Here is a 25297-nt window from a genome sequence, read left to right on the forward strand (position 1 = left end):
TGCAAGACTCACAAATTTTAAAAAGAGATATTCTCCACACTCTTATTCCCCAGAGGGAGATCGAACAAGCCTCACTTGTCAAAATCCAAATACTTTGTAATCATCGCTGTAACAGCAGTCTCTCAAACTGGTTACTTTCTAACTCCCGAAGGAGTTAGAAAGTAACGACCTGGGAGGTATTCGCAAAGGCAGACTTCCTTTGCGAATACCTCCCAGGTCGTTAAAAAGATACAAAAGCAAAGTCCAATCATGTACTCACGACCACCGGGTTTCTTTTTAATTCCAGACATAGCAGGTAGAACATTGACACTCATCGCAGGGGTGACCGCCGCTCCGCGTCTCGGTTGGGGCATTTCCCCTATAGCCCGGCTCCGTGGTCCCTTCACCCCCGCTCCCCCTTTACAGGGGGAGCGAGGGAAGGGTTCAGAGCCATAGTGGGCACAGCCGGGGAGCCCGGGGTGCAGGACGCTCTTCCCGCACCCCACCGGAGCCCCGCTTTGCGGTAGCGGGGCTCCAACCCCCGAGACGGACTGGGTCGCCTCGCAGCCGAGGCAACCCACGACCGCTCCACGATGGCGTCGCCGCCGGAAGTCCCAATTTTTTAATTCAGTTCTCCACATTGCAGGAATTTACAATTTAAAAAAATCAAATTTGCTGTCAGCCCTTCTAATAAACACATTTTTGTTAGCAATTTTGCTCAATATACCTATTTTTTGCAGAGCAATTTCCCCTAATACAATGCCTTTCTGTATGTTATTTTCATTAATATATGCACTTTTACCCCAGTAAATATGCACTGTTGTACACAATGCTTGGCTGGTGAATTACCTCCTCCCTGCTTCCTTAGTAAGTTGTGAAAGTTCAAAACTGAAAGCAAAAGCTTCCAGAATCTTTGCAGAGGAGGTGACTTTCTTTGGCTCATTTTCATCATGTTAAATGTGCCTGCAAATGAATTGGGAGTCTATGTACATAAAAAGATTAGGAAGCAATGTACTTCCTACAGCTTCCTCTCTAGCATTTACCTTCCAACTATTCATTGCTGCGGCTGTTAAGCAACCTGTTGGCCCTGCTACAAGCAAAGTGATTGCAAAGACAGACAACTCCAGTTTGGTTGAAATGTATAACTTTATTCAGGCGTCTCTGAATGCACCTATTTGCCCACTCCACCTGGCAAGATTTTAGTCTGCTGCTTAACTGCCAAGTGATTCATCCCTCCTGGCATGACCTCATATACCTGTGGTAGTGATACACCTGTTGGGAACAGCTGCTCCCTCAAAGAGTGAGAGATTTCAACGTCCAAGCAGAGATGCTAACAGCGTGTGTTGACATCATGTAGGCAAAATTGGTTCAGTCTCATCTTGTGCTCCCATTGCAGAGAGGTATACCTGTCTTAGCCGTCTGCTTTGCCACCTGAGTTTTGTAAAGCAAAAGGGGGGGAGCTAACGGGGGCACTGATATGCATTTAACAACATGTTATATAAGTTGACTTCTATGCGGGAATAGACATGAGAAGACTGGAGTATAAAGTCTACTAAGGAGAACTGGGTTGGGGAAGGAATTAGCAGCTTCAGAATGTGGTGATAACCACTGGTTTGACCTCACATAGAGCACTGCTTATGTTAAGAGTCAGTCTTCGCCTGCACACCAGAAAACCAGTCATGAGGTGGCCAAAGTACTGGAGCCTCAGCTTCAGGATCTGTCCTTCCAGTGAGCACTCAGGGCTGATTTCCTTCAGGGTGGATAAGTTTGATCTTTTTGCAGTCCATGGGACTCTCAAGAGTCTCCCCCAGCACCATAATTCAAAAGCATCAATTCTTTGGTGATCAGCCTTCTTGGTGGTCCAGCTCTCACTTCCGTACATCACTACTGGGAAAACCATAGCTTTAACTATACGGACCTTTGTCGGCAAGGTGATGTCTTTGCTTTTTAAGATGCTGTCTAGGTTTGTCATTGCTTTTCTCCCAAGAAGCAGGCGTCTTCTAATTTCGTGACTGCTGTCACCATCTGCAGTGATCGTGGAACCCAAAAAAGTGAAATCTCTTACTGCCTCCATTTCTTCCCCTTCTATTTGCTTCAGAATGTGGTGATAACCACTGGTTTGACCTCACATAGAGCACTGCTTATGTTAAGCGTCAGTCTTCGCCTGCACACCAGAAAACCAGTCTGGTGTGGTTACAGCAGGGATGGACGAACTGTGGACCACCCTGGCCCTCCAGTGTGTGCAGAGGAAGACTGCCTCTGAACATGGCAGTTCCATTTAGCCCTATGGAGCGAAAAATACGGTACATTTGTTGTCCCAGTAATTCAGTGGAAGGGGAGCAGGGGCCAAGAAAGTGTGGCTTGCTCGAAGCTTCTCTCTCTCTCTCTCTCTCTCTCTCTCTCTCTCTCTGTGTGTGTGTGTGTGTGTCAGTCTTTCAGTCAGTCAGTCTGTCTGGTGAGGTTGTACTAGGGACTTGCAAATTCACACTCCTACCTAGAGATGGAAAGACCTGTAAGTTTTGTTTCTCCCTGTATCTCATTTATCCAATCTTATATTCTGCTCTTCGCATTTCAGCAGCAATTTGCAATTTAAAATATTCTCATTAAAAAATCACCAGCATTTTATTTGATTTTCTCCAAAACAATTATAAGCACATTGTTTTATAAACATATTTTTGACTAATGCACATTTTCGCAAGCAGTTTCTCTTATGCAATGCATGTTTGTATGTTGTTTTCACTAACATATTCATTTTGCGTGTACCTTTCCCCTAATCTATACAGTGGTACCTTTGGTTACAAACACCTCGGGTTACAAACACTTCGGGTTACAGACTCTGCTAACTGGGAAGTAGTACCTCGGGTTAAGAACTTTACCTCAGGATGAGAACAGAAATGGTGCGGCGGCAGCGGGAGGCCCCATTAGCTAAAGTGGTACCTCAGGTTAAGAACGGTTTCAGGTTAAGAACGGACCTCCGGAAAGAATTAAGTTCGTAACCAGAGATACCACTGTATATGTTTTGTAAACGTTGTGTGGTTGGAGAAGTGTATCACATAAGAGAAATGCAGATTTCAAAGGATGACTGTGTTTTCATTCTCATATTGCTTCTGAAAGTGTGAATTGGATAGATTCAGATGTGAACTCGTCATCACATTTCTTCATGAGTAATATTTCAGGGCTGTATGTCAGGAATGGACAGGGCCTGAGGGAAACGTGGGCAGAACCAACATATTTAAGACTTGGGGTTGTACAGCAGGCTGCATTTCAGACTTGCAAAACCCACCATTTATTACATTCCGCCCACCCCTGGACCTCTCTCCCCACCCAGGTAGCAAGAGGCATTGTAAAACTTCAAGGGCACATTCTAGCTAGGTAAAAGCACTCAAGGCGTATGTCCGAGGGGTCAGAGAGAATGGAGAGCTGCATTTGGCCCTGGGCCGGAGGTTCTCTACCCCTGATATAAATCGTATTGGACTAGATGGAACACTTTTCTGGATCGATGTGTACCTTCTTATTTTTATTTTTATTGAGTTTTATAAACAAGAATAGTGTTAAATAATAATAATAATAATAATATTTTTTCATTATTATACCAAGTTTTCTCATGTTATTTGTATATCACAAAAATAGCATAGTAAATGTGGGGAAAAAATCTACAACATAAGTCTCATTATTAGTGGTCAGTGTATAAGTTCTTGGTTTATGAATTGGTTCCAGGCATGGCCAAACTTTGCCCTGCAGCTGTTTTGGGACTACAACTCCAATCATCCCTAGCTAACAGGACCAGTGGTCAGGGATGATGGGAATTGTAGTCCCAAAACAGCTGGAGGGCCATGCTAGGAAGAAGAAGAAGAAGAAGAAGAAGAAGAAGAAGAAGAAGAAGAAGAAGAAGAGGGGGAGCGGGAGTGGCGAGTGGGGTGGGGTTGGGTGGTTATGCTTCTATTATTCAACTTAGTTTGTGTGAGGGGTCATGTCAGAGTTACTTGTATGGGTTCTCTTACTATTCACTTGTTGTATTTCCTTGGTGGTGAGAGAGGTTGGGTGTGGCTTAGGGTGTGGTGGGTTGTCTTTGGTTGGCTGTAGTAAGATTTTTTTGTATGTGTGAGTGGGATGTGATTGTGTAATGTGTACCTTCTTATGTGGAACTAGCAAGAAAGTAAAATGGAATGGTTTTAATGCTTGGTGATACCTTAAACTGGACTCGTTTTTCAGATTTTAATGTATGAATAGTGGGAATAGAGAGTGGTACCTGGAATTCTAAATTATCCTCTTAAACTAAGGAATGCCCATTTCCATTGTGATTCTATGACATATACTGCAAACTGAAAGGGACTTGATACATGCCATCTTGTGAGTAACAGATGTGTGTACTGAGAATGCAGTTGCAGCACTCTTCTGGTGTGCAAACATCTAAGAAACCCTCTTTCAATACCCTCCACGGGTCCAGTTTTTGACATTTTAGTAAACCTTGGAAGGGTGTATTTTTCTCACTGTTTTCTCAAGGAAATGAATGTGTTGGTTTGGGGAGTACTTTTCCTGTTGGACATGGTATGCCTTTCCCCTCATTTGTAGAGGTGCCCATGGTGATTTGAGCCCTTTTTTTGGATGTGATACGTGGCACAGGATGAATGACAGTGCAGATGTATTCCATTTGCACCCAGACAACTTGAGGAGATTAATTTTGAACTGTTTGAATACCAAGCAATGCAATTATTTTTGGAAGCTTTTTGCACTTTCTTAAGTCTGCCTGCATTCCCCCCCCCCGAGCCCCAGACACTCTATTTTTGTGTGTGGAAATTCTCTTGTCTTTACCCATCTTCTCTTCATTGCAATTGCTTGAAGACTAAATATTTGTTTTCATGAGGGGAGTGCAGAGTAAAGAGCGTTACAGGTGCTCTCTCCTCTTGCTTCCCTAAGTAGCTTGGACTCGACTAAGTATCACCAGAAACCAGCTGTGATTGTCCAGTTCTGGGCACCTTTCCTTTTAGGCATGCAAGCCAATGGCTCAAGCTACCGGTATATGTACTATGCAGAAGGCTAACAGCTGCATAGGAGGCTGAGGGGTCTGCCTCCCAGTAAAATATTTGAGGGGAACGCCCCCTAAAGTTGATGGACATTGCCATTCAAATGGTGTCTGTACACCGCATCATGTGATTGATTATTCAGGGCAAGGCTTACTTGCGTACCACCCCCACCCTATTTTATTCAAGTTAACATCCCTAAATGGCTGGATATCCTGGTGTTAGGATTTTGACTGAACTACAGCTGCAAGGGCCGAACGGGTTTGTGTATTAACCATTTTCTTGATCAAAACTTGTTCTTTGCTCTAGGGAGCCAGCATGGGTATAATGGTTAAACCACTGTGGAAGGACGTGTGGGTTCAGAATTGGCCTCCACAGTCACTTACAGACTCACTGTTAAGGCCGTGTTCATGGAAGACAATCTTACTTGGCTACAAGTGATCGCCAAAGAAGAAATGGGTTAGAATGTTAGACCAGGACTGCATACATACCATATGTTTAAAACACCACCAGTCAAAAGAATTTTGGGAACTCTTACATAGCTACAGTTCCCATCACCCTTAATGAAATTTGTAGAGGTGGGGAGACTCAGCCATGCAGCCTTGGGCTCCATGGTCATGCTTTCTCAGCCTGAGCAACTTGATAGGGCAGTTGTGAGGATAAAATAGGGTGAATAATAAAATGGGAGAGATTAATGTATACTGTCCTGATCATCTAAGACATGGGTAGGCAAACTAAGGCCCAGGGGCTGGATCCAGTCTAATCGCCTTCTAAATCCATCCCGCCGACGGTCCCGGAATCAGCGTGTTTTTACATGAGTAGAATGTGTACTTTTATTTAAAATGCATCTCTGGGTTATTTGTGGGGCATAGGAATTCATTCATTTTTTCCCCTTTTCAAAACATAGTCCGGGCCCCCATAAATTCTGAGGGACAGTGGACCGGCCCCCTGCTGAAAACGTTTGCTGACCCCTGATCTAAGAGGAAGGAACAGTCTAAATATGTCATAAAATAATGCACGTAAAATACTTCAACTGCCCCACCCCCTCTACCAGAGATATACAAAGCAAATATTGGGCGCGGGGGGTGGGGGAGGGGAGAGGCGTTTCCATTGGGAAAATTACAAAGATTCTTGTAGCGCATTTAAAATCAACAAATGTATTGTGGTATAAGCTTTCATGCATTGCAGTCCACTTAGTCTGGTGTGTTTCTGGGGTGGCCTAGGAAGCCCAAGACTTTTGTGCAGAGTCTTCACAAGTTGTCTGACCATTGGTAGCTTTGGCCCATGGAACCAATCAGGCACAAGGCAGGGATACCAAACAATAGGTAGAGCCAGAGCCAATGATAGGCGGAGCCATCACCTGTCTGGTTGTAAGAATACTGGCTGAGTGCAGACTTGAGTTTGGCCGGGCCTCGCCCCATTTGCTTGAACAGACCGTCATCCTAGGTGTTGGAAGGAACTAATAAATAGACAATGCTTCACGTATGGCAGAGGGGAGGGTATTCCACAATGTGGGGGCATGGCAGAAAATGCCCATATTAGGGTCACTGCAACAATATGCAAATTTCATACAAATTTGTTACAGGTGGGTAGCCGTGTTGGTCTACCATAATCAAAACAAAATAAAATAAAAAATTCCTTCCAGTAGCACCTTAGAGACCAACTAAGTTTGTTCTTGGTATGAGCTTTCGTGTGATCTCAAAGTAGCTGTCTTAATACGAAGGAATTTCAGAAATAGACTGGAAAGAGAAGTTGCTGAATTGCAACTCATTACCAAACTCAAAACCACAGAGAGACCTGGTCTGAACAAAGACATTGGATTCTTGTCTCATTATACATGACAAAGCTATCTTCAGCCACCTCACCCCTTGCTTTTTCCTTTAGGACTAATTGCAGTCGTTAACAGTCATCAACAGGTTTTCCACACCCATCAGCCAATCCCCCATTCCCACCACCCTTCTGAGTAATACCCCTCCCCACTCTCTCATTCTATATAAGGGTCAGGTGACTTCTATTTCAGTGTATCTGAAGAAGTGTGCATGCACACGAAAGCTCATACCAAGAACAAACTTATTTGGCCTCTAAGGTGCTACTGGAAGGAATTTTTATTTTATTTTATTTTGTTTTGACTATGGCAGACCAACACGGCTACCTACCTGTGCCTGTCCCCTGAGTTCTTGAAGTACCTAGCTGTGCCCCTGTGTCTGATACATGAAATGCATGTTGCTGATGTAACTTGATAATGGCTCTGGGCACACTGATGGTGCACGCAAACAATATATCTCTATAAAACATGCCTGTTGTAATCCCAGCTTTGCATCTGAGCCTTCTGCTGTCTCCCAGAAAGCTCTGGTGATATTGCAAAGTTTGAACCTTGGCATTCACCACTGCTGTTACTTTCCACATGAGGCATCTGTTATGCTGAAATATTTACACACTAAAACTGCCTAAACGTATTTACACAATAGTCGGAAGGGTTCCCAGAGCAATTGGCTCAATAATAAAGCTTCAAAGACAACAACAAAAAAGAACTCAAATCTCTCTCCTCCCCCCCCCATTTCCAATGTGAACAATAACATTTCTTCTTTTATTCAGTTCCCAGCTCCATAAATTGTTTTGAATTGTCCATAAATACATTTTAAAATGCTTTTCAGTACACTTGCATGTGTTCTGTCTCCCATGGTTTATGTGGGTGGGAGGTAACTTTAGTTCCTGGAAAACAACCGCAACCACAGGGAACAAATAGTGAGGCCTGCTTTTGCACAAACTCCTGCTGCCCCTATTTTCCAGCGATGGTCCCTATCCCCCACCCCCAATGCATGCCCCTGGCAAAACATCATCACTGGATCATCAATATATTTGATTTTTGGGCAGCTGTTTTTCTAGAAAAAGAGGTGACGGAGCTCACCATGAACACCTCCCTCGTTCTCTTCTAATGGCTATGGTGCCCACCTGAGAGGTGCCAGAACTGAGTTCCAATGAATTCCAGCTGAAAAATAGCCCTGGATTGGGGTGAAATTTATGAGGATTGAAAGAAAAAAGGCCATACTTGTATCACTGCTGCTCATTTAGTAGTTAAAACTTTGAGTGGGGCTGGGTGCATTTGGATCTTAGTGCATTGTATAGAATCCTAGAGTTGGAAGCAACCCTAAAAGTCATCTAGTCCAAGGCAGGAATCGCAACTAAATAATTTCTGACAGATGACCATCCAGCCTCTGCTTATAAACCCAGTTATGTTGCCAAATAGCTCTTACCCAGGGCATTTTTTTTCAGGGGGAACTTGCCGGAACTGAGTTCTGGAATCTCTCAGGTGGGTGCTATTGCCATTCTAAGAGAAAAAGGGAGGCATTTATGGTGAATTCTGGCACTGGCTTTTACTATCAGAAAGTTCTTTTGAATGTTTAGTCAGAATCTACTTTCTTGTAACTTGAAGGCGTTGGTTTGGGTCCTACCCTCCAGAGCAGGAGAAAACAAGCTGTTCCATCTGCCATGAGACAGGTCTTCAGATATTTGAAGATGGCTATCATATCACCTCTTAGCCTTCTCTTTTCCAAGCTAAACATAGCCAACTCCCTCAACCATTCCTCATATATAGGGATGTAGTGTAGACTCAGTACATAACAGTTGCTCACGCCCAGGATGGCGCAAATGTTGTGCCCTCCTGGTGTACTGGGCAGAGGTCAGTCCCTTTGCCGGCCAGTGTCTACTCAAGGGAGTCTCTCTTTGCAAACTGGCCCCAACCTGGGAGAAGAGATAAAGCAGAGAAACTGCTGAGAGGAAGCCAGGCTGAACAAGGAAGTGAGTTGAGGGAGGAGTTAGCAGCCAGCAGCAGTCAAACATAGCTCATTGCAGATTCTGGGAGCTCATGACCAGGAGCTCGCGAACAGACCGTTTGCGAGGGCATTTAGTGGGGGAGTTTAAGTGGGAGTACCGTCTCTCAGTGTGCATAGGAGGGCAAGGGAGATTCTGAAGTGACCTGCAACACCTGTGCCATGTTTGTCTTTCTGCTGGAGAACATGCAACAATACACTTGTATCAAGTGAAAGCTGGTTGTACTGCTGGAAGAAAAGGAACAGCAATTTGGGGTCTGCCTAGCCACAGCTCAAGCTACAGGACAACATGCAGAATTTCTCAATAGAGCTGCATTGACTGTGATGAAACAGCAACACAGATGAGACTAGGCAGGAAGCAGAAGAGCCTCAGGGCACAGGTAGTCTTTTTATTACTCCTTCCTGTTGAAGGTCGTGACCCAGGAAAATATTGCAGGTAAACCACTGGCTGCATAGTTGGTGGTGTCAGGAAGTGTTTGGCTTCTTGGATCATGGTCTCTGTTACCTTGAGGAAGGACCTCTGGCTAGAGATGGGCTGCACCTCACATTGGCAATAATGTGTTTGCCACCTCACATGGGCTGCACCTCACATTGGCAATACAGTAATGTGTTTGCTAGGAGTCTTGTGAACCTGATCAGGACAGCTTTAAAATAGAACTTGAGGAGGAGAGAGACAACATCACAGACAACAGAATAACACCTGGTACTGGGGATAATAGCCTCATTGATGCACAGGAAATGTGAGGTGATGCTCCAGAAACCTGCTAAAGGGCAAGAAATTACAAGAAGGAAGCATCTGCAGGGAATGACTCATGTTTTCAGTTGTCTCTACAGAAATGCACAGAGTATTGGAAACAAGCAAGATTATTTTCATCTATTAATACAGGATGGCAAATCTGACCTGGTAAGCAATACTGAAAACTGGTGGGATGAGACTCATGACTGGAATATAGGAATTGAGGGGTATAGCCTGTTCAAAAGGAATAGACTAAACAGGAAGGGAGGAGGAGTAGCATTGTATGTAAAGGATGTGTACACTTTTGAAGAAATCCATGACCTGGAGCATGGAAAGCAGATTGAGAGTATATGGGTAAAAAATGTGGGAGAGAGAAACAGCAGTTACCTTACTGTACCTTACCTTACTGGGGGTCTGTTATAGACTGCCAAACCAGACTAAAAAGGAGAGATAATAGTCAAGGGAGACTTCCCCGATATCTGTTGGAATTCAGACACTGCCAAGATTGTAAGATCTGACAAATTCCTCTATTTTCTTGCTGACAATTTGATTTCCCAGAAGGTGCAAGAAGCAACAAGGGAATAATCTATTCTGGGCCTGGTCTTCAACAACAGGAAGGAACTGATCGATGAAGTGGAAGTGCTTGGAAACTTAGGAGGAAGTGTTTTCCTGGGTTTCAGGATACAGAGGCAAGGGGAAACTGACTGTAGTTGGGCATGCACTCTGGAATTTAAGAAGGCCAATTTCAAAAAGCTTAAGGAGCTATGGGTGAGGTCCCATGGTCATAAATACTCAAAGAGAAATGAGTCCCAAATGAACTGTGTTTCTATAAGGAGAAATATTGAAGGCCCAGATGCAGACAATTCCAACAAGAAAGAAAAGTGGGAGGCATCTAAGGAAACTTGTGTGGCTGCATAAGGAGCTTACATGTGAGCTGAGAAATAAGAAGGGCATGTATAAGAAATAGAAGAAAGGGGAAATCACAAAGAAGGGGTGTACACAAGTAGCCAACAGTTGCAGGGTGAAGGTCAGGCTGGCTAAAGCTCAGAATAAGTTCAGGCTTGCAAGAGGTTGAACAATAGAAATGGTTTCTTTGGCTGTGTATGATGTAAGAGGAAGTACAAGTGAGTGCTAGGTCCTCTGCATGGAGAAGACAGATAAATGCTATTGGGTGACAGCGGGTAGGCAGAACCACTAAACCCCTACTTTTCCTCTGTCTTCACCCAAAACGAAAGTGATGCACAGCCTGGTGATAACAGAATAAGTGATGTAAGGAGGGAGCTGCAGCCCAAGGTAGGAAAAGAGGTAGTAAGGGAACACCTAGCTACTTCAAATGAATTCAGATCCCCAGGGCCTGATGAGCTGCATCCAAGGGTACTAAAGGAGCTTGTGGATGTAATCTCAGAGCCTTTGTCTATTATCTTTGAGAATTCATGGAGAACAGGTGAAGTCCCTGCAGAATGGAGGCAGGCAAGTGTTGTCCCCATGTTCAAAAAGGGAGAAAAAGAAAACAGTTGACTCATGTTGAGCTTGTGGTTCACCAAGACCCCTAGATCCTTTTCACATTTACTGCTAGTAAGCCAGGTGACCCTCATTTTTAGTCAACAGTGTGATGCAGCTATTCTAGGCTGCATCAGCAGAAGTCTAGTGTCCAGATCAAGGGAAGTAATAGTAACACTCTATTTTGCCTTGGCCAGACCCCACCTTGGTTTCAGGGACTAGCTGGATGAGGAAGAGTGGTGGAGACCGCCTGATCAAAAGGCCTCCAGAGAAAGTGGAGGAGAGGACAGTTTGGACCCAGGTTCATGATGGTGGGAGACAGGACAAACCTCAGAGGAAGAGAAGGGCTGGGAAATATTGGAAGGTGAAGAACAGGGGTACGCCAGCAGATGCACCAGCCTTGAGCGAAAACAGGACTCAGACTTAATGGAGGTGGCACCAGCTGATAATGTGTCTGTTGAAAGCTTGCCAGCTCCCCCTCTCCCTCTAAAACTAGGCGGTTTCTCCATGTCAGAGAACAGAAAACTAGACAGAGACAGAGAGAATCCCTTAGCACTTGATGTAGGGAGGGATCTGACACATAGAAAACAGACTATAGCAGGGAGAGCCTAGTAACTCTGAACCACAGCTTATGTGAGAGAGCATATCTCATGAGTTTTTGTTCATTTCTGTTCTGATTTCATAATGAAACTGTTAGCTGCATGTTCACTATGTGACCTTATCGTCTTCACTGAACTGTGCTATGCTTCAGCGTACCAGCCATGATACCTGGAATAATGTGTCCAATTTTGTGCACCATAATTTAAGAAGGATGTTGACAAGCTGGAACATGTGCAGAGGAGGGCAACCAAGATGATCAAAAGTCTGGGAACCAAGCCTTATGAGGAGCAGTTGAAGGAGCTGGGTATGTTTAGCTTGGTAAAAAAATAGTCTAAGAGGAGATACGATAGCCATCTTCAAATATCTCAAGGGCTGTTCCATAGAAGATGTAGCAAGCTTGTTTTCTCCTGAGATTCCTGCTTTAATGGCACTGGAATGGATGGCCCTTGGGTCCCTTCCAACTCTTATGATTCTATGAAATGCAAAGCCAGGAGCACCACACTCTTATGTCCTTGCATTTAGGGGCTCTGGGCAACGCACATGGCTCCAGCAGTTGCTTTCCTGCCATCCTCTTTCTCCTTCCCTCCTCAGTGGGTGGTGGTTGCACTCCCTCCCTCCCTCTCCCTTTGCCAGCCCAGTGGCAAGGTGCACATTGACGTTCCTTCACTGGCCATGAAGAGAAGGAGGCACAGACCAGGTGTTGGTTGCCTCCCAATGCACCCTTCTCAACCGCTGGGCTCACAGAGGGGCCAGGGCACAGGCCTGTCGTGACCTTGTCACACGCCCTCCAGTTGGATGCAACAGCTCATGGCGCTCTCCCTGCGAACCCAGCACCACTTGCAAAAGCAGTGCTAGGCTCACAGAGCCAGGGCACATGCCTGCTCACAGTGCCCCGTGCCCTTTTTGCAAGTCTTGTAAAGCGACACTGGACCCACAGGGCGTCTTGAGCATGCCCTGCTTTGCATCAGTGGGCAGGGGTCGTTCCCCTGGCACACACCGCCCCTGGTCCCGCCACCACGGTGTGCCCTGCACATGCCCTGGGCACAGGCAGGGGACGCTCCATCGCTGCCTGGTTGCCTCCCCCATGCCACCCTGGGGGTTTCTCACTGCTTGGAGCAGTGGGGTGGCTATAACTGTATTATTGGTCTGGTTATTGCAGGACAACCTGTTGCCATTTTCTCACCAGTGTGACAAATGTGTATTTGGCTAGGGCGCTGACATGCTAGCTTTCTATGTGCAGTTATCCAGTCCCACTTGCAGTTTGATGGGATAGAGAGCCCACATGCAGGTTTAGTGTCCCATGTGAAAAATAAGGCTGTAGATAGTCACACAATCTAATTCAGGGGCTAACATGTTTGCTCCTCTTTATCTGTTTGGTCATATATATATTTTTAGATGAGCAAGAGGGCAAACTAAGTTGCAGAAAGGTTGTTCAAATGACAATACTTAAGCACATGCAAGAGGCAGAGAGAGAACACAGACCAGAGGCACAATCTTTATTAGCATTTCTTCATCTGCAGATGCGAGGTTTGGTTTTCTTTTCTCTTTAAAAATAAATAAATAAAAACAATTCATATCAAATACTTGAAAGACGTTACTGATCCCTTGCTGGATCCTCTGCAATTTGCTTATCGAGCTAATAGGTCAGTAGATGATACAATCAACATGGCATTGCACTACATCCTGCAACACCTGGATTCCTTGCGGACCTATGTACGAGTTCTGTTTGTGGACTTTAGCTCAGCTTTTAATACTATTGTACCATCTAAATTGTTTTCTAAATTAATTCATCTCAATTTACCTGCCCCTGTTTGCCGATGGATATACAGCTTTTTAACGGACAGGAGGCAGCAGGTGAGGTTGGGGAAAATTATATCGAGCAACAATACCATCAATACCGGTGCTCCCCAGGGGTGTGTCCTTTCCCCACTTCTTTTCTCTCTATACACAAATGAATGTACCTCAACTGATCCATCGGTTAAGATCTTGAAATTTGCTGATGACACAACAGTTATTGGGCTTATCCAGGAGGACGATGAATCTGTGTATAGGCGGGAAGTAGACCATCTTGTTTCGTGGTCAAGCAACATCAATAGTATTATTAAAAAGGTCCACCAGAGGCTGTATTTCCTGCGTCAACTAAGGAAATTTAAATTGTCCCAGGAAGTGTTGATTCAATTCTACAGAGGCATCATTGAAACTGTTCTCTGTAATTCTATAACAGCTTGGTACGGTGCAGCCTCTAAGAGAGACAAGAAAAAGCTCCAACGAGCTGTAAGAATTGCAGAAAGGGTAATTGGTGTTAGCTTGCCTTCAATAGAGACAATTTATGCTACCCGAGTAAGGAAGAGAGCAGAGAGAATTGTAGCAGATCCTTTACATCCCGGTCATCATCTGCTTGATTTACTTCCATCTGGACGTCGCTACAGGACTTCATATACAAAATCGGCCAGGCACAAGAATAGTTTTTTCCCTTGTGCCATTAAATTGTTAAATTCGTAGTTGTATAGCTTAAGGGGAGGTAAAATATGGGTGGGGTTTCTTTACTTCTTTGTATTGTGAGAGGAACAGTGTCTGTATGTTTACATTGCAATGTAGCCGAAACAAATTCCAAGTATGTTGGAAAATGTACTTGGCCAATAATAAATTATTCCTATTCCTATTCCTATTCCTAATGTATGTGGAATGTGCAGTGGAGCTGCATTAATTTGCACTAATGATCGAGAGATCCACTGAGATTAACTGCATTTTTGTAAATTAGCAAGGAAGCAAATAAACACTATCATCATAATTATCATTCCTCCCCCTCTTTCCTGAAAAAGCAAGCAGTGACTGTTCTGCAGAAGCAATTGTTACTTATTGCTTGTGGATCTGGAACGTGTTTTGTATTTAATTATTTATGAAACTTCATTTTATGAATAATAATTATTCTGCAGCAGATTTTGATCAAATAAAGTGCTAGGGGCAGGAGAGGGGCTCAGAGGAAAGGACTGCTTGAGGTTTGGGTTGCACATTGGTGTAGCTTAGCATTAATGTACAGTATTAAGGTAATACTTAGAAATCCTAGTTGAAAGCAGAACTCCATGGAACTAAGCAGGGCATCCAGAAGTCTCTTCATGCATTTCTTTCCCGATGCAGAGTTATCAGTGACTGCAAAGTTACTATTTACTTACGTGGTATTTTCAGGCTTGCTTGACCCAGGGACAGTGGTGCTTTTTGCTATTTTATTTATAAACGTATCACATGCCCTACATCCTAAGGTTCCAGGATGGGTCATGGATAATCACTTCCTTCATGACCATCCTTCAGCAAGGGGGTTTGTTGTGGGGATTGAGAGGTTGGAAGAAGGGTGGCAAGGGAAGGAGTTGGAACAGGGGTGGGAGAAATCGTTGGGCACTGTTGTTAACAAGAACACAACCAAGAAAGTACTGTTTATTCAGAAACCACATGCTTATGTACCAAACTTCAAATAAAACAGTTTTGTTCCAATATTCTCCTTGACTGAACTGAGTGAAGTAAATACCAGACAGACTGGTTGGTGGCAGCGTTTAATTAATAAAGTGGTGAGTGCAGGTATCAACGGACCGTTAAACATCTGGGGGACCTGTGCAGGTTGAGTGAACCGCCACATATGGTACCAGATGCAATCTCCACTGGAACTTGCCATGTGGAAGCTGTGGTTTTGCACTTGGCACTGATCACCTGATTGACACTGGCTGCAATCCTCTTTTACGTAGCGTTCTTGCTTTGCAGCCCAGCTTGAGATCATGAAGAGAGGAAAGATTTGGGAGTGTACTTAAAGTGCACTCTAAATTATTTCCTTTTAACTTGGGTCACCTAATGCCATGGTGATGCCAGGTGACTGAAAGCTGGATGGCTCCACTCACCAGTCAAAGTGACTCACAGTGGTGGGGTAGCTGAGGATCTCGCTGGCCTAAACCATTCTGTTGATTAGCCTTTCCCAACCTGGTGTTCTTCAGCCCTTTGGACTACAACTCTTGTCAGACTAGACAGTTAGCCATACTGCCCAGGGCCGGTAGTACAGAACATCTGGAGTTCACCGGCTTGGGGAAGATTCCTACAAATGCCTGCAATTTTCAGACACCCTAAAGTTATGAGTTACCTCTCATATGGTTCTATGAGCTTTATACTATTAACCCATATGTCAGGATTGAGAGATACAGGGAGAACCTGGAGGAAACAACATCCCTCCTCTTGCTTTCATTGCTACTGCTTGGTTTGCCCACTCCCCTTGACTGGGAAGTGGTAGGATTATGTTTAGGGAGATGGTCTGGAAGGCTTCTTGGGATGGTGAGGGACTGATAGGGTGGAAGGAATCTGGCAATTATTATTTGGCTCAATCTTTGAACCAAGCTGGAGTAGATTGCAAGGACCTTGAAAAGCTTGTCTTTCATTTGTTGTGTGCTTTCCCCTAGCTCAGGGAAACTGAACTCTGTGACAGGAAGGCAAAATATAGCCACAGCTTGAGTATGGGGATGCAGAAAAGGGAACTTGGGTGAAAAGTATTGCAGGAATGCTCTAATACTGCTCCAGCAACTCCATGTAACCCTTTGGAAATTCAGGTTAAACAGCATTCATTGGCTGAACTGGCTTTTGCTTGTTCAGGTGAGAAGGTGGCCAACGTTAGTGATTGCGGTTGATGCTGCATGACCTGGGTTAGTCAGATTCTCCATGATCAGGAAAGAACATCTCGGCAGAGAATTTATTGAAAGAGCCCCTCTTACTTGTTGTCTACTGCTGAACTGCATGAGGCTTTGGCAAGAAAAGCACAACTTTCATGAGGCCAGTGAAGGTACCCCAGTGTTAATTGGGGTCTTTCTCTCCCACACACTCACCATATGACCTGGAGCAGAGAGCTGATGAACCCTGAAGAAGAGTCATCCTAGTTCGTAGGATGTGACCTTCTCTGAAGCCCTTTCCCTCTTGTCAATATGCAGGTGCAAAAAGGAACTGTACAGAAGCACACACACACCCAATTCTTAGAGCAGGGCCTCATTGACTCATGCATGTGTCCTCATGTTATTCTGTTATCTTCTTTCTTTTGGTCTGGTTTCCCCTAGCTCCTCAGCTGATGGATGACAATTCTCATACTCCCTGACCACTGACCTGCTGGGTAGGAATGACAGAGCTTGCTGTCCAGCAACTTCAGGGGACCTAACGTTTGGGAAACTTATTCCAGGAAGGCTTGCTGCTCAGTCATGTATGTGACAATGAAACCATGTTTGAAAGCAGTCTCTGTGTATTCTCCCTCCCTATTACACATGCAGTTTTGATCTTGGTGGTTGGCTTATTGACTGATGGAGAGAGAGGGAGGGAGGGAGACTTTCTCCCTCCTGTCTGTTGACAATGTAAGGAATAGAGTAGAGGGCCAGCATGGTGTAGTGGTTAGAGTATCAAACAAAGACCAGGGTTCAAATCCCCAGCTGGTAATGACTCTCACTGACAGTGGTCCAGTCACTGTCTTTCAGCCTAACCCACCTCACAAGGAGAGGGTAGCCATATATGCCACCTTGAACTTCCTTGGAGGAAAGGAAAGATCTCTACCCCAATAGTGGTAGTAGCAATAATACTCTCTGGATAGGTGTGGTGCTACATTAACACACTTTCATTGTTGTGTGTGCTTTTAAACCAAGTAGTTTTTCTTAGTTATTGTTCATGCTTTGTGCATAATGCGTAAAAGCAGCAAATTTTGAAAACCAAATGACAAAAAATTAAGTGATCCATTGCCCAATTATGTGGACCAAATTAAAGATAAATATTTGAGGTATTTTAATATTCACTCTGAACTGTACTGCCATATTATCTTGGGAGACCAAGAAGTGGAACATTTATTATTATTATTATTATTTAAGTACCACACTAGTTGCAATGGACCTTGGTCTTATCTGAGGGTTTTTAACATGTCTAAAGGCAAGAAGCTATGATTGCTGCTTAGATTGGAAACAGAGAAAGTTACCAAAGGGCCACCCCCACCCCCCATTTTTCTACAGCTCTTCATGTTTCGTGGTGTGAGCCTGTTTTCAGATCAAATCTTAAGCTAATTCAAGTAAGCACTTAGTGGAACGTGGTAGTGCATATTTTAGTCAAACAAAATATCTGCTTGACAGAATTGCTGTTCTCCCTCCCTCCCTCCCTCTCCCCTTCCTTGGAACACTAAATGAAAATCAGCTTTGAGATGAAACTATATAAATTGAACATTCTTCACTGTGATTATTTTTTATGCACAGGAAGTCACATACTTTAAAGTTAAAAGTTCCCACAGCAATTGTAACTCTGCCCTCTTGTGCATATTCTATATCTTTGGAGTACTTGTACCTGCTATTAAATGTATGCCCTTTGTGTATATGGTTGGTATAGTACCTAATAGAGACATACATAATATACGCTTTGCAAAAGGAAGCTGACTTCTTAAAATACCTGGCAGAGAGATAACCCTTTTATTAAACAGCACTATGAATCCCATTTCATCTCTAGGTTTAAGAAGGAAGCACGCCCCAAGGGATATTTAATCATAGAATTTTAACAGTTCCCAAGGATCATCTCTTCTAGTCCAACCACCTGTAATGCAGCAGTCTCAACTAGATCATACATGACAGATGCCCATCCAACCTCTGCTATAAAACCTCCAATGAGGGTGAGTTCAGCACCTTTCATGGAAGTCTGTTCCACTGTCAAACAGTTCTTACTGTCAGAAATTTCTTCCTAATATTTAGTCAGAATCTCTTTTCTTGTAAGTATTCCTCATAAGACTTGGTTTACAAACCCTTGATCATCTTGGTTGCCTTCCTTGGTTTCCTTCCAGCTTGTCAATATCCTTCTTAAATTGCAGCGCCCAGAACTGGACACAGTATTCCAGGTGTGGTCTGACCAAGGTAGAATAGAGTTGGATTATTACTTCCTTTGATCTGGACATTTCTTTTCCTTTCCTTTTTTTCTTTTTTTGCTGCTGCTTCACACTGTTGCCTCATGTTAAGCTAAATTAGTGTGGTAAGACAAGTAGACAAAGCAAAGGTGAAAGGCACAGCAGGTTCAAGGCATGACTAGGCACCTAAGATGTTGTTTCAGTGGTTGACATGCTCCCAGGAAGGAGTGGGAAAGTTATGGCTTCAGCAGGGCAAAGGGAATTCATTTTCGGACTGGGCAAGCAGACATGGACTGGGCCTGCACTTTCTGCTTACTCTACTGTAGTACTGGCATCTCTGTATCTTGAGTGAAGGAGGAGGAGGCATCACTTGCTCAAAGGCATACAGCTGATGTTTCCTCTGGAGATGGAGTCCCACCAGCAGAGCCGTAGCTATGGGGTGGTGAGGAAGGCCCCTGCCAGGGGCCCAGACCGGGAGGTGTGGGGCAAAATCGTTCTCCCGGTGGCGCAGTGCTGCCTCCTGCTCTGCGGAGCGGGCCAGCAGCTCCCAGTGCTCGCATTGGACCTGTACTTGCAGCTGCCAGCTCTTGTCGCCCAATGACATGTAGCCCAGGAACTCCTGGCTCTCAGTGCTCAGCTCCAGAAGCTTGTGCTGCACCCGCAGCTGTGCCCATCGCCTGTGCAGTTGCTCCAGCTCCCAGCAAATGTGCTCCAGCTTCCCCTGCAGCAGCGGGGCACCTTCCTGGAGCGGGCGGCCCCCGTCATCCTCGGCACCGCTCCCGGGGGCTGCGGGTCCTGTCCCGGTTGGCTGCATCTGTGCCAGCATCTTCCCCCGGTGCTTGCGAGGCATGCTGAGCCCTGGAGGAGGAAGGAGAAAGAGGGTGCTGGAGGTCGACCAAAGAGCACAGCAACTGCCCCACGGAGCCCGATTGACCCAGGGCCCTGAGGGAGCAGAGGAAGATCCACCTCCTCTTTGGCCCATGTGCAGAGCTCCCCGCTGTTGAGCCATCAAACCAGGGAGCAGTGGCCACTCAGAGGAATCAAGAGGGGCCGGGAAGCTGCCGGTGACCCCCTTTCAAAGGCGGAGAATAATCTTCCTCAGCTAAGTTAGGAACTGAATGTTTGAGTGGCCTTTTGGCCGTGCTCCTGATGGGCTTGGGAGGGAGGTTGGAGGAGGGCTCTCCCGGGTGCAGGGGAGTCGAAAAGGGGCGGCCCCCTGGCAAGAAGGGGCTCTACTTGCTGGCTGCACAGGAGGGTCCTTTGCGGCACCCGAAAACCTTTATTAAGAAACAATAAATTAAATATTGGATTTAATTTGAAAGAATTCATTACAAGGTGAAGTGCATGAGGAATTGAATGGGTGGTGGTGGGGTTGGAGGAGAGGTGGAAAGAAGAGCTACTTTGTCTGTGGCTAAGGGGCGCAATCTGGGCGGTCCTGCCAGGGGCGCAATATTACCTAGCTAGGGCTGTGCCCACCAGCAGGAACTGATGAGAGGGGAGGCTCCAGTGGCATGAGAAGTGGGGATGAGGGCTGAGCTGAGATGGGCTGAATAGTTGACAGCTCACTTGGTCCCTCCCTGGAATCATCAGCCTCTAACTCCCCCCACCCTTCATCTTCATCTGATCAGTTCCTCCAGGGGTGCCAACTTGAATAACATATTGGGGGGGGAGGTAAGCCCCACCCTGCATAATCAATCACATGACACAGTGCACACACACCATTTGAAAGGCAATGCCCATTAACTGGGGACAGAGTAACCTCCTCAAATATTTTATGGAGTTGGTTCCTCCAATATGTCTCCACAAACCATGGCTTAACCCTGCGTAGTGCTGTGGGTGGTAGTAGCAGGACCAGAGGAGAAGCATTGTAACCGCAATCTTCATTCCAGAAACTCACTTTATTGCTCTTTCATCCCATGGTTTGACTGTTATCTGAGAATATCTGTGTGGAATTATGTAAAACACCAGCCATGCCTGGACATCACACTGGTAATAAATCATCTTTAGGGAAACGAGTCAATGTATGAGTTGCACCATGGGCGTAGCTAGAATTAATTTTTTTGGGGGGGGGGCAGAACCGAGTTATCTGCAATGCAGTTGGTCAGTTAGTTCTAAGTATTTTTATTTATTTGCTTGTTGGGGGGGTGCAGCTGCCCCCTCCTTGGCTATACCCATGAGCTGCACACTTGTGCATGCAGCTTGAGCAGCTCTTATTTTGCCTGCCCTTTCCTAGTGTGGGGAAACAACTCACGGAGCAGCTTGCTTAGTGTTATTTACAAGAAAGTGTTCATTTTTTGTTTCTCTCAAAACAAACCACAAGCAGAAGGCATGGCTTGGCTTCCCGCTTGTGGTTTGCTTTGGACAAACCAAATACAAGCGCCTGTTTGCATGCAGTGGTAAGCCAGCCAATCTGTGACTTAATTTCTCTGCTTGGGTAGGGACTGCTTGACCTGAATGCAGCTCATATACAAGCTAATTTTCTTAACAACAGTTTGTGACCAGCTTTACCTGCCTAGCAGTCCACTGTGTCCATTTGAGGGCTTGGAGTGAGGATTATGGATGGAGAATGTTTTTGGGTAGATAAGGGGAATTCTTAAGAGAAACAGGCCTGGGGTTTGTTACACCAGACATTCATCACCTCTGTTTAGCATTTCAGCAGCTAGTGGTGAAGAGGAGGATTTCTCCCCTTCTCTTCTCCTTCCAGGGCTTATAGAACTGAGGCACTTTAGGATTATAGAGGCTTCAGAAATGACAGGAATGCAATGAAGATGGTGATGAATGGCAGTCCATGGAGAGGGGAGGAGGAGGTATCCACAAGGATTTCACTGAGATTGGCAGTAGCAAGTCCCCTATTTATCATCATTAATGACCTGTAAAGAAGAATAAACAACACATTATATTTCATAGCATGTTACACAGGGAGGTGCTCTTGGGAGGAAGACAGCAAAAAATGCAGCAAAAAAAATGTATTCATTCAATATTATGGGGCATCAATGTAGACCTGGAGCTTAAAAATATTTTTCCATATTAATTAGCTAACAAGAATGCTCTAAATTAATAATAAAGAGCATTCAGCAAAACGGACCTCGTTTTAGCAGAATCTGCCTCTAAGGTAAGACAGCTTTTAAGTTCATTTCAGAAGATCAAACTTCTCAGTTTATTGCTGTGTCATGCTCATGGAAAACATTTAGCTCATACTGCTCCAGTTTGTGCTTGGTAGGCCGAGAACAAGCCGTGGTTGCAGGTCATGGTTTGATTGGAATGAGACAAGCCACGATACTGGTTTTGATCTGATGCGAAGCAAAGGCTTATCTTGGGGTAGTGCATCAGCAGCAAGACTAGCGGTCACAGTTTTGCTTTCTGTAACTATAATCTATTTCCTCCAGGAGAATCGGCAGATGTATCAAAACAACCCTCCTGAGGCCTTTGCTCCCAAAGGGATATCTGCAGCTGGGTGTCAGTTGTCCAAAACATTTGGGTTCCAAGTGGGGTCGGTCCCCCCCTCTCCCCATGACTGTTGAATGCTAGTGTGTAGTAGGTATGCTGTATGGGCAGTGGAAATTTGAGGATGAAGAGAAATGGCAGGGCATTGGTTTGTTGTCCTTGGTGGGCCTTAGTATGTATCTAGCAGTACACACATTGGGTGGTGCTATGGGTTAAACCACAGAGCCTGGGGCTTGCCGATCAGAAGGTCGGTGGTTCGAATCCCTGCAACGGGGTGAGCTCCCGTTGCTCGGTCCCTGCTCCTGCCAACCAAGCAGTTCAAAAGCACGTCAAAGTGCAAGTAGATAAATAGGTACCGCTCCGGCAGGAAGGTAAACGGCATTTCTGTGCACTGCTCTGGTTCTCCAGAAACAGCTCAGTCATGCTGGGCACATGACCCGGAAGCTGTATGCTGGTTCCCTCGGCCGATAAAGCGAGATGAGTGCCGCAACCCCAGAGTCGTTCGTGACTGGACCTAATGGTCAGGGGTCCCTTTACCTTTACCTTTACACACATTAAACATTGAACACCCGGTCTCATTTCCCCCCCCCCACCCCTAGGTAGCAGTACTTATCTCTCTTGCCCTTTTCATTATATGTCCCTTATCCCTTAAAATTAAATAGAATACGAAGATGAAAAACAAAGGGGAAACAAACAAAACCACTTCTGCTTCAATGCAGCTGTGAGCAAATGTACTGAATGAGCTTTTTATTAAACAAACAAACAAACAGTTGTTCAGGTTGCAGAAATCACTCCAGTCCCACAATTGTTGTCTTTGGTTGCAGAATACAAAATCTTTTAATCTTTCTCTGTTTAATGCCTTAAACATGTGCATACTGATAATGGACTGGGAGAAACATGGATTTGTGCTCTGCTTACCTTGGGGCAAGGTTCTAGGTACTCTTTAAGAGGCCCGATCTGCATTCTAGATACTCTTCTGGGAGCTCCATGCTTCGTCCTTCTCTGCCAGTGCTTGTGTGGTTTGGGGACACCACAGAAGTATGGCAAAAAGGCTATCTATTATGCAAGAGAATATGCATGTTCACAGCTCGGAGGATTAAAGGCCCGTGTTCTTATCACTGCAGAACAGAGTATTATAAATCCTGTCTTAGAATACTAAATCCGCCCTGGATGTAGCCATTGTTTGGGAATATGGGGTGGGGGGAGGCTTGGAAATAATCAGTTTGGATTGACACATTGTCAAATAAAACATTTCACGTATTATCCCTTTTCCTTCCCCTTTTCTCTATCTGGTGCTTTTGGTTCGACAATTTAACATGAAAAATAGATTAAAACGAGCCCTTTCTGAATCCTTCCAAAGTTTGATTTTTCAGAAATATCTATCTTCTCTCTGTGCATTTCCCGTTTAAACACTGGGCTGCTGGTATAGGGGTCACTGACAGAAAATAGACAGCTGAAAATGGGCAGTGTCTTTAAATGAAGTCTCTAATTCTTCTTCCTGGGGCTTGTTAACTTGTTTATCCTTTGTAGGGATGTGGAAACTTAACCTCTGCTCAGTTTGAAATCTGCTCAGGAATTATGGGCTTTCTTGACAGGTGTCTGGAGGAAAAGTATGTCTCTGTTCTTGAAGTTCCCTCTCAACTTCCAATATTGACTGAGCTTTAATGATACTTTGAAACTTTTGTTGAAAAGAGTCAATCATGCACTGAAAATGTAGGTTTGTATAGTTAAAGTGGTTTAAAGTACTCTTGCCCTAGTGCACCAATACTGTGAACAGACTCACGTTCACTCTGAATTGAGTGTCCTCCCACCACTGCTTTGGGAAGAGGTGTACACATAATCACAATCCATATCTATCCTGTAACTGTCCTCTCATTTTTTTAATTAGATACTGCATTTTGATGTGCTTTCGCCCTAATCCAAATTGAGAAAATAATGACCCCTCTGTGCCTTTAAGCCAATAATGTGCGCACAGCCCAAATCCACTAAAAGATAAAAGAAAACGACTTTTGCGTTCCAAAATGCCAGGAAGATGTACTGAAACTTGTGGGGTTATTGAATTATTAACGGGAAGATGTGCAACCACCCCACAAGTAAATGAGGACAAATGCTCCTTGCAGTACAGTGTTCTTGCAAACAAATCAGAAGAAACGCTCAATGAAGATTGGATATAATCTAGTCTCCATGTAAGCAAATTGGAATGATTGCTGAATATACAGGTCATGTGCAGAAGCCCTAAGTTTTGCTTTCACTTCGTTGTCAAAAAGCACCAACTTTAATTACTGTCCCTTGGTATAAGTTAGCTCAGTTGGTTAGAGTGTGGTGCTGATAACACCAAGGTTGCAGGTTTGATATCCATAAGGGGGAGTGGCATATTCCTACATTGCAGGGGGTTGGACTAGATGATCCTCAGGACGCCTTAAAACTCTATGATTCTATTATTTTAATAGGGTTCATGTTTTGTAACTTGGTCTTGTTTAGCTGTTATTTCTGTTATTTAACTGTTCTAGGCACTGCTTTCCATGCATTCATATACTTGTTGTTTGTTTATTTTGTTATGTCTGTATTTGTTCAACAGTGATCTATAATGGTATATATTCATAATGTCACCAGATCCTGTTTGATCACATTGTATTTTGCAGAATCTTGTATAACCTTTTTTTTTGGGGGGGGGGAATTATATATAGGGTGCTAGGGGAGGTGCAGTATCTCTGATGGGGGACATGATGTGCTCCTTCTGGGTAGTTCATCCACCACTGGTCCCCATCCCCTGCACTCAGCTCTCATCTGTGGCTCCTGGAAGCTGTCAGCATGTGACAGCGGCCACACCCTGAGAACAGGTTCATCTTACTGGCTAAACCAGGTGTGGGTAGCCAATGGATCTCAAACCCTCAGTGATTAGAGACTTGTCCTGCAGACTGAGCAGATGAGACCAATAGTGGGTCCAGCAGTCAAAAACACAGTTTCTATACAAGATGAAGAGGGAAATGGGGGTCAGAAGGGAAGGTAGTCCATCTAGGAGAAAGAAAACTCTGAAAGGCTTTGGGAGTAAACCCTGAGGGAAGATCTGTAGCCACTGCCTAGTGGAACATCTTCAGGAAGTATCCCCAAACTCGACCCTCCAGATGTTTTCGGTCTACAACTCCCTTCATCCCTAGCTAACGGGACCAGTGGTCAGGGATGATGGGAATTGTAGTCCCAAAACATCTGGAGGGCCAAGTTTCGGGATGGCTGGGCTAAGGAGTACTGTAAAGCCTAGACAAATCCAGAGTGGAGTCCCTAAGGTGGTTGGATGGTGTCTTGA

At 44.8% G+C, this 25297-nt stretch overlaps 1 protein-coding gene across 1 annotated transcript in view; it reads left to right on the top strand.

The window, feature by feature from the left end:
* Positions 1 to 25297, top strand: part of ASTN2 (astrotactin 2) — a 627871-nt gene that overhangs the window by 193374 nt on the left and 409200 nt on the right.

The sequence above is a fragment of the Lacerta agilis genome, chromosome Z (genome assembly GCF_009819535.1).
Source record: "Lacerta agilis isolate rLacAgi1 chromosome Z, rLacAgi1.pri, whole genome shotgun sequence".
Taxonomy (NCBI): Eukaryota; Metazoa; Chordata; class Lepidosauria; order Squamata; family Lacertidae; genus Lacerta; species Lacerta agilis.